Source organism: Ruditapes philippinarum, unplaced genomic scaffold (assembly GCF_026571515.1).
Source record: "Ruditapes philippinarum isolate M1 unplaced genomic scaffold, ASM2657151v2 ctg8051_1_1_1_1, whole genome shotgun sequence".
In the NCBI taxonomy this organism is placed as follows: domain Eukaryota; kingdom Metazoa; phylum Mollusca; class Bivalvia; order Venerida; family Veneridae; genus Ruditapes; species Ruditapes philippinarum.
The window spans coordinates 58,360-68,273 of record NW_026856259.1 but is presented as its reverse complement, the minus strand read 5'-3'; positions in this window follow the sequence as shown (position 1 = coordinate 68,273).

Below are 9,914 nucleotides of genomic sequence, written 5' to 3'. Positions count from 1 at the left end.
CAGGTAAACTGAACACTAAACATGCATTATCACCGGGCCTGTTCTGACTATTTTCAGAATGCTAATTAAGCTCGATTTCATATGTTATAAAATTTCTTTCATCTTTTTTATTAACTATTTCAACAACAATTTAGTTGACTCCCATTTGAATAAAAGATATTAGTCCACATTTTCTTTAAAAAAATCTCAATGTCAGGTCCGTGACCGTAAGCGGGCCTACCGTATCTAAGGGGGGAATTCTTAAACAATTTCCTTTTCCATCATTTTTATGGCAATCTTGGCAACAAAGCTATAAAGTAATCTTTTCTATTTTTGTTTAAAGCTATTTTATATAATTTTTTACCTTTTACCTTAAACTAACTCGGAATTGTATATGAAATTCTTCTATATTTCTATGTTAGACTATGCTTTTTTGCCCTACGCAGATTGCGCATGTGCGGGGAAATACTACTTCCGATCGATTTTTCATAGCAACGGACCGGCGTGTCGTAAAAAAGTCTATACACAGCTTGAGGAATGATATAAGACTCGCATGACGTATCTTTCAGCACATTCCCGTATTGCACACTCAATTATTGAATAACATATTAACATCAAGCGTTCATTCAGAGCTAAATATGAGAGATTAGTAACATCACGTAGGTATCAAAATAATTGCACTATTTCACTTTATGAATTTTCTTAAATTATATAGTTCTTCATATCTATGTACAAAATATTCGTAAAACCTGTAAAAAGTATATTATTCTATGTGCATTTCAATTTCATTAAAAGGAAGACTACAACACAATAAAAATATTGATTTTAAATTACAAAACATACTTTAAAAGTGCGCTCTGTCACGGTATTTATACACAAGCCGCTGTGTAATACGTGTATTGCATGGTCCGGATGACCTTCAGGGCCTTCAGGGCAAAAAGTATGAATCAGCAAATACTGCTGCAAATGCACTTCCTTATAGGAGGAACAATTTATGTTAGTAAATAAAAAAGTTTTTTTTTGTTCTTTCATATACGTAAAACCGAAAGAAATTTTATAACATATAAAATCGAGGTTAATTATCATTCTACGAAAAAGTCGGAACAGGTAATAATGCATTTTTAGTGTTCAGTTATAATTGTATCCTTTATCCTATTTGACTTTGCTGCCAAACAGAATTTTCTTATCAAAAATATATTTAAATATTCTTTTTCAAAATCTTGAGAAGTTAAGATTGCCAGTGATATAACACACATTTCACCCGATTCCTTCTAAAACATATAAATGCACGTCACATCTTTTGTCACACAAAATTAATGATCTGATTAATGAATTGATGAGATTGGTATAAATAAAAGTTGCTTAAATTACAATTTTCATAATTTTACGTGAACTACTATGACATGCCGGTATCAAAACGTCCCGGTTGAATGATATTGTAAACTAGCAGGCAAATAACAACCGGTCACGTGTCAATCTGTTTGACACTTAATAACCGCCTTGCCAATCCATTTTCAAAGGAATCCCAATTGTGTAATATTATGTAATACATGGGTAATAAAATTTAATCTTTAACACCCTACTGTTTCAATTTAAATTACTACTGAAAAAGTAATCTAATGATACCTTAAACAGAGAACTTTTGGTTATTGAATTATTAGTACCGCTAATTTTGTATATCTGTTATAAATATCAGTTCATGTTTTAAGTACGTACCACTTTAATTCATCCCAAAATTTTCTCTTTTCTGGGTGAAATAACTTGAAATCACGTTTTTTTTTCGAGCCTTTAATCATGCTATAATAAGAAGTTCATTATTGCGCTTTTGCCCTACGCAGAATGCGCATGCGCGAAATGCAACATCCGTGGCTACGAAAAATCGTACTGTAAAAAGGTCAATAAAATCATTTATTTATTTATTTATTTTAATTTTATTTAATTATTTATTCATTTATTATTTATTTGTGTTCATGTTTTTATTTTATGTTGGGGTTTCCTGAATTTTCATATTACTGACTAATGTGTCAACATTCTTTCCTGAATTGTCAAATTATAAAAGAAATTACGCATTAAAATTTAACTTGACTAGACTAACATTTGCAGCCTTCAGTAAATTCTATTCATTGTTTCCTTTTTTCTGTTTTTGTTTTAATGAAACAGCGTGCTACTTTTATTTGATCAGTAGTAAGATTTTTTTAAGTTTAAGGAATGATTTGCCTTTAATTATATCCCTAGACAATTCAGAAGTACAAAAAATAATTAATAATTGATACATTATGATAAATTATAGAAAAAACGTTTTGGGCTTAGGAATCAGAAGAATTACTGTCTTGCCCACTTTCGAAGATAGAAATATTTATAGGAAATCCAGACATTCTACTATTTTTACGTACGTCTATTAAAATATATAGGTTTTACTCTGATGTATGTAATAAACTTATTTCCACAACTGAAACCGATAATATTGACGTGATTTTGAATGTAATCAAACATATGCATTGGACCGACTAAAGAGACAAATGAATCCAAGCTGGTAAGCAAGAGATTGGATACGTATTGTCATCTGTTGCTGTTGCCTACCTATTGGGATTTATGTATTAAATATATCCTTATTAAATTTATTCCTGGTAAAGTTTTTTTATGGAACCTACTTGGCTTGGTAATATAAGAGATTTAGTATAGAGGTAATCGGCTTAATTTAGATTTATATTCTGATTTCCTATTTAAACTTGACAGTCTCAATCAGAGTACGAAAACCATTTCTTTCTGTATGACTAGTGCATTCGGTGTGGGTATTTTCTGTATAGATTTCCTTCACGTTTTCTCAAATAAGTATATACTGTGAAATAATCTTTTCACGGGGGCAAAGCATGTTTTAACAGCTGATCAACCCGGAACAATAAATTCAAGCCTAATTTTCCATTCTAATATCAGCACAACCAGGAAGATGTAAGCAAAGTCGAGCAATGTTGAACCATTGTTATGACCTTTCAGATGTAAAATGCAGATATAACAAAAATATTTCGTCTTCGGTTGTTTCCAAAAACTGCGCAGTTTTTCTCATTTGTCTATATCAATACTAACCTAACATAATGATGGTACGGATATTTGTGGTTTAGTGGTAGATATTTATCCGCTAAGGATTTACGATTTGATTAAATATATAAGATAAGATGACACAACACGCTCTGGCATGTATGTAATAAAGGTTATTTGTTAGTTGTGTCAAATATTTATACGGTAAGTTGTCAACGCCGAATCTCGGCAAGTGAATTCATATGAATATCGACCTTTATGTATATTCATAACTCTGGGATATACATTACACAATGGCCAACTACTGAATATATTTAATCTTAAAATGGTAGATTTTGATTTCATAATGTTTTATTATTATTATAATTATTATTATTATTATTATTTTTGTTGTTGTTGTTATTGTTGTTGTTATTGTTGTTGTTGTTGTTGTTGTTGTTGTTGTGTACTGGATTTTACTTTGTTTATATATTTGTTATGGCCTTAGCAGGAACTATGGCTCATATACATGAAATTAAATTTAAAATTGTTGCCCACTATACTATTGATATAATTGTTATTTCCACCAACATAAGTCCAATGAACTTTTATATTTTTAGATACATTATCAATAAATCTGGAAATACAGTTGTTAAAGCTGAAGACATATTAGATGTAGAAAGGTCCTGTCAATTTATAAGTGATGAGAATGACGAACGAAAAACAGAATATGTCACAATAAAACAGCAAATGCATGAGCTCAATGAAATGTACAAAGAAGCCGAATCCAGCATTAAAACACATCAACAAGAGGCAAACAAATTCAAAGATGACATACTTGATTTGAAGGCACGATCTATGAGAGAAAATTTCATATTCTATGGAATTCCAGAAAGCATACACGGCATAAATGAAAACTGCTCCGAGCTTGTAAAGAATCTATTAGAATCTGAATTGAAAATAGACAATGCCAAAAGCATCATATTCGATCGTGCTCATCGACTAGGTCCAAAAAGTGGAGGGAAAGTTCGTCCCATAGTGGTGAAATTTCACGACTATAACTCACGAGAAATGGTACGCCTTAAGTCCTTACAAACTGACATTAAACAATTATTAAAAAACAATGGACACGGGGTGGGAATTCAATCGCCCCAGGAATATCGTGACGCACGTAAAGCCTTCAAACCATTGATAGACGATGCAGAACAACACAACCAGACTACGCGCATATCCGGGAATAAACTTTTCATTAACAAGAAATTAGTGAAGTGTTTTGTTGATGGCAAGATATGTGAACCACCGCACAAACGTGATTAGGATTGTAACGAGAATTCGGACATCAGATTATTAACATGGAACATTAATGGTTTATGTAGAAAACTTTCAGATACAGACTTTTTAGAAATTATTCACCAATATGATATAGTTCTTTTGTCCGAAACATGGGTTTCTAAGCAAACATATTTAAACTTAGATTTTAGTGGATTTTGTATTGAACACCTATATGGCAATAAGACTATTAACACGAAGAAAGGTCGATATAGCGGTGGTCTATCAATATACTATCGACAAAATCTTAGTAAACATATAGAAATTAATGAAAGAATACAAAATGGAATGTTATGGCTTAAACTATCTAAATGTTTATTTGATTTTAAGGAAGATGTATACATTTGTCTTGCTTATATACCACCAATTACCTCAAAGCTTGTTATAATACAGATAATTTTGATTTTTTTGGAAGAAATAGAGACAGGGTTTGAAAAATACTCATCAATGGGGAAATGTTTCTTATTAGGGGACTTAAACAGTAAAATTTCAAACGAAGTTGATTATCTCGATTTCGACAGATATATTGATAATGATGACCAGTTGTCATCTGTTTTCATTCCGCCACGTGTATCAAAAGATCACGTCCTCGATACTTTCGGTAAACGGCTCATAGAATTATGTCAGTCTAACATTCGTATATAATAGGCAATGGCCGTCTAGGTAAAGATCAAGGCATAGGAGAGTTTACATTTCATTCTCTAAATGGGTCTAGTGTAGTAGATTATTTTTTATTAAAAACCAAACGATATTTGTCATGTAAAACACTTTGAAATACTAAGCCCTAACGAATTTTCTGATCACTCGGGAATATCTATAAGTTTCAATAAAAAACGTTACAAACTACATTAAATAATAATAACGACAAACAACAGAATATTCGTATTGCTTGGGATAACTCAAAGATTGATGAACTTTAATTATAATTTTATCATTAAAGAGTAATGAAATACAAAATCTGACAGATATGATTAACACAACAAATAATATAAATGATATAACAGAACGCTTCATAAACATTCTAAAAGAGTCGGCATCTTGTATGCTAAAATGTTCAATAAAAAAAGCCGACCAAACATTTTAAAAGTAACAAACAACCTTGGTTTAATTCGGAGTGTTATGATGCAAGATCTATGTTCAAAGAAAAAGAAATATATTCTTACGTAACAAACACTGTGCTAATTCACGGCAAGAATATATTCAGGCCAAAACAAGCATATAATAAAGCCAAGCGTTTCAATAAAATGAAATATAATAACGATGAAAAAACAAAGGCTGGCAAAAACTAAGTAAAGCTAACCCAAAAGAATTCTGGAGAAAAATAAAAAAATCAATATACAAAAAATAAAGGAACTGCCGAAAATCTTGATATTCAGGACATACAACGAACATTTTAAATCATTATACAGTACCGAAAATATAAATGAAAACGAAAATTTAAATGAATCTGTAAATGATGAATATCTAGACCAAATGATTTCTTATATGGAACTTAAAAATGCTGTTTTCTCACAAAAAATAATAAAAGCAGCGGCTTTGATACTCTGCGCAGCGGAGATTTTTAAACATACGTTTTACTCAAATTGCACCTTTTATGCTCCATCTATTCAACCATATATTTACTACCGGACAATATCCTGAATCGTTTGGCGAAGGAATAATAATACCTATATACAAAGGAGGGGACATAGAAAACCCACAAAATTATAGAGGAATAACTCTAATTAATATTATTATCAAAGATCTACTCTCAAATTCTGTTAAACCGCTGGACGAACTGGGACCCCAAACAAAGCGAAACAATCATTGAAAATCAATTTGGCTTTCAGGCAGGTAAATCAACAATTGATTGCGTCTATATTTTACATTCAATTATAGCTAAACTTTATCGTTAAAGAAAAAATTATATTGTTGTTTTATAGATTTCGAAAAATGCTTCGATAAAATTACGAGATCTCATTTATTTCATAAACTAATAACAGAAAATGTAAGCTCAGATTTGTTAATTTCTATAAAGAGCTATGTATAATACAGTGAAAGCATGCGTAAGATATAAATCAGAAAACTCAACTTTTTCACGTCAAACATTGGAGTTAAACAAGGAGATCCCAGTTCCAGTCTGATGTTCTTATTTTTCGTTAATGACATTCTTTTGAATATAAATAGTAACATAGACGGGATCTGTTCTATAGATGACGTCAAATTATATTTATTGCTTTTTGCCGATGATGCTGTCATTTTTTTGCAGAAACACCACATGCATTACAGTCAATACTTAATGACTTACAATTATACTGCGGTCTGTGGGATTTAAGAGTAAATACATCTAAAACAAAAAGTAGTATTTTCGAAAAAGGACGAAAAACAACGCATTCTTTCATTTTTAATAACGTAGTGTTAGAAATCGTGGATTCGTTCAAATACTTAGGAATAACCCTATTTAAAAACGGCAACTGGAATAGAACACAAAAAAGCACATAGCAAAACACTCTCTATATGCACTTCATAATTTATTTTATTATTTATAACCAATTAAATCTCAAAACAAAAGAAAAAATGTAACTTATTCGATTAGTCTTGTAGGATCAATTTTGAATTATGGCTCAGAAATATTTGGATACCATAGTGCAAATGATATAGAAGTGATTCATAATAAATTCATGCGAAAAATATTACACGTTCGTAAAAGTACAAATCTTGTTGCATTATATGGTGAACTAGGAGGTATCCTATGATGATACAGCGTAAAATAAATTTAATTTAGATTTTGGATACGAATAGTAAAATCAGATTGATAATAAATTACTTAAAATGACATACAATATGCTTAAAGATGATTTTAATGATGGTCATAATATAATGAATCTTAATTGGGTCGGACATGTTCAACAAATTTTCGATAAAATAGGTATGTCAAACATTTGGCTATCCCCAAAATGTTTGACATTTCGTATCTTTACAAACTTATAAAACAAAGAATTACTTGATAAATAAAAACAATCATGGGATGCGAAATTAAGATCCTTCAAATCGATTTACAGTTCATATAGCTTGTATAAGAAAAATTAAAAGTAGAAACGTATTTAGATGTAATACCTAATAGTAAAATTTAAAATTAGCACTGAACAAGATTCCGACTTCAATCCTCATGATTTAATGATTGAAAAAAAGGTAGGACATTTAAAATATTCCAGAATTGAAGAAATATGTTCAAATTGTAATATGAATTGCCCAATTAGAAAAAACGAGTACCACTTTCTTCTAGTAGCCCAAAAAAATTACTACTTAAGAAAAAACCTACTTCAATCCTGTATTTTTGCCATTGGCCTTACTAAGCAAAAATTTTATCTTACTTTATGAATTTAGACTCGTTAAAAAGTATTTTTTTTGGAATGTCAGCAAATTTATATACAAAGCTTCTTCCCATATTCAATAATTCTACTTTATTCCAAAACGAATTTCATATTATCATAACCTTGATGTTTCACTGTCTTTGTTTTTCTTTTTATCTTTTTGTAAGTATTTTAAGTTTTAATGTAAACACAATGAAATGGATCTCCATAATATTGAATTGTTTTACAAAAATGTATTCAATACAACATAATGTTGATCGTAACAAGAAAATATATTCTTTTTAAATATGTTTTATCTATAGAAATAACACAAACAGATAAAATGGTAATAATATGATGAAAAATTATTGTTAAGGAAATACTTTACAATTAATTATGTTCACTCTGTTAAAAAATAATAATTTAAGATTAATTTGGTATTAAATCATTTGTATATAATTCTCTGTTAACCATGTACTTGCCTTTATATGTTTGTATTATATATTGAAATGGCTATAAATGTTGTAACATTTAATGCTGAATAAATATTATGTTATGTTATGTTATGTTATATTAAGCGATCACCAAAACTGAAAAGTCCTGTGAAAACTACTGTTAACAAGAATGTTAGATTGTGCACTTTAAATGCTTGCTAATGACAGCAAAGTTATTCATTGTACAAACGCTTGCTTAAGACAGGAGTGAACAAAACAAAAAAAAAAAATACTAAAACAAAAAGAAAAATGGTTGTATCGTTGCTTAAATAAGGCATTTCAATAGGGTTTCCAAACTGACTTGAATGTTTACTATGACAAAAGAAGGGATGCGGTACGAACTGGTATTTACATGGGCGGATTCAAAATGATTGATGATACTGTTTCTTCTTCCTGATTTAAAGATAGAACAAGTATTGTAAATTTAACTGTATGCTCTTTACAAATAAAAAACATATAATAGTATCTAGAATGGTGTGCATTTTCAACCCTATGTTATCAAGTGTGATAATCGCTACAGATAAAAATGATGTTAAATGAAATTCTACAGTTTGTTTTGTAAGCGTTTTAAATAGATTTAACGAGTGTAAAAGCAATCTTTGTTAAATACAACATTTTTTCAATTGCTTGCACTAACAAATGCGCTTTTGATGTTTAAAATTATTAGGCATGTGTTTAAGACACTCTAACAAAAATTAGATCAATGCACACGAAACGAATAATGCTAAATTATGACCGGTGTCGTGTAATAATCACAAGGGCGTAATATTTACCACTATTTATTTACAAGTTTTTTAAAAACTTGCCTGCCAAATTTTTTTTACCAAACAAAAATGCCTTTGAAAATTGGTATAAATCTTCAGCATTATAACAATTATGTCGGGTGCATGTATTATAAATGTTAAATCTGACAGTATATATTTTCTTCAGAATATATGCGTAAAATTGACTAAAAACATGCAAGGTTCTAAAAGTATTACATTCATAAAAATAAATGCTTTTCAAACTTGTCACTTGTTAAACTTGTTAAACGTTGTTTCTTGTCGATTGTTTTATTTCAAAGAGGGCTAGAATTAATCTTAAACTTTAGTTGAAAATGGCCAATTTCTCTGAATACTAGGTCAAATTATCGGAAAATTTTGCCCGAAAGGGTACTACAACTGTAAACTTGTCATTCATAACCATATGCATTAAGAATAAAGGTTTAATTACTTGTCCCATGTTCTATTATTCACAATTCAATGATTGATTGTAATCAACATTCGCCATAATATAAATAACACGATTTAAAGCGGCTGGTATCCTTCGGCCGTTTATAATCCTGTTAAAATGTGATTATGTACTTTCTTTTAACTGGTTAAGTACGTTTGCGTCATTAGATTACATTAACTAGGGAATCAAAATGTTACAAAACGTTTTTTTCCACTCACCAAATCATTTAGACAATTCAAATTAACAATAGAACTCAACAGCTTTACTGCATTTAAGTGAAGAAAAGTCAAGCTGCTATTTTGCCAATTGATGATAACAAAACTATGGTGTCTGATTTGTGCCATTTCGTTATTTTGTTTGGTTGTGATTGTTACAAGTAGCAAAAACATGAAAGAGTGACAGAATGAGAAACAAATATTTTTCATTTTGTCACACACTTTATTTACCTTTTGTCAGTATTTTGTGAATGGAAGGGAGACAATCTTTTCCATGCGACAATAAAAAATCATTTTGTTGCCCTATATTTAGCGTACAATCGCCTTAAATTTGGCAT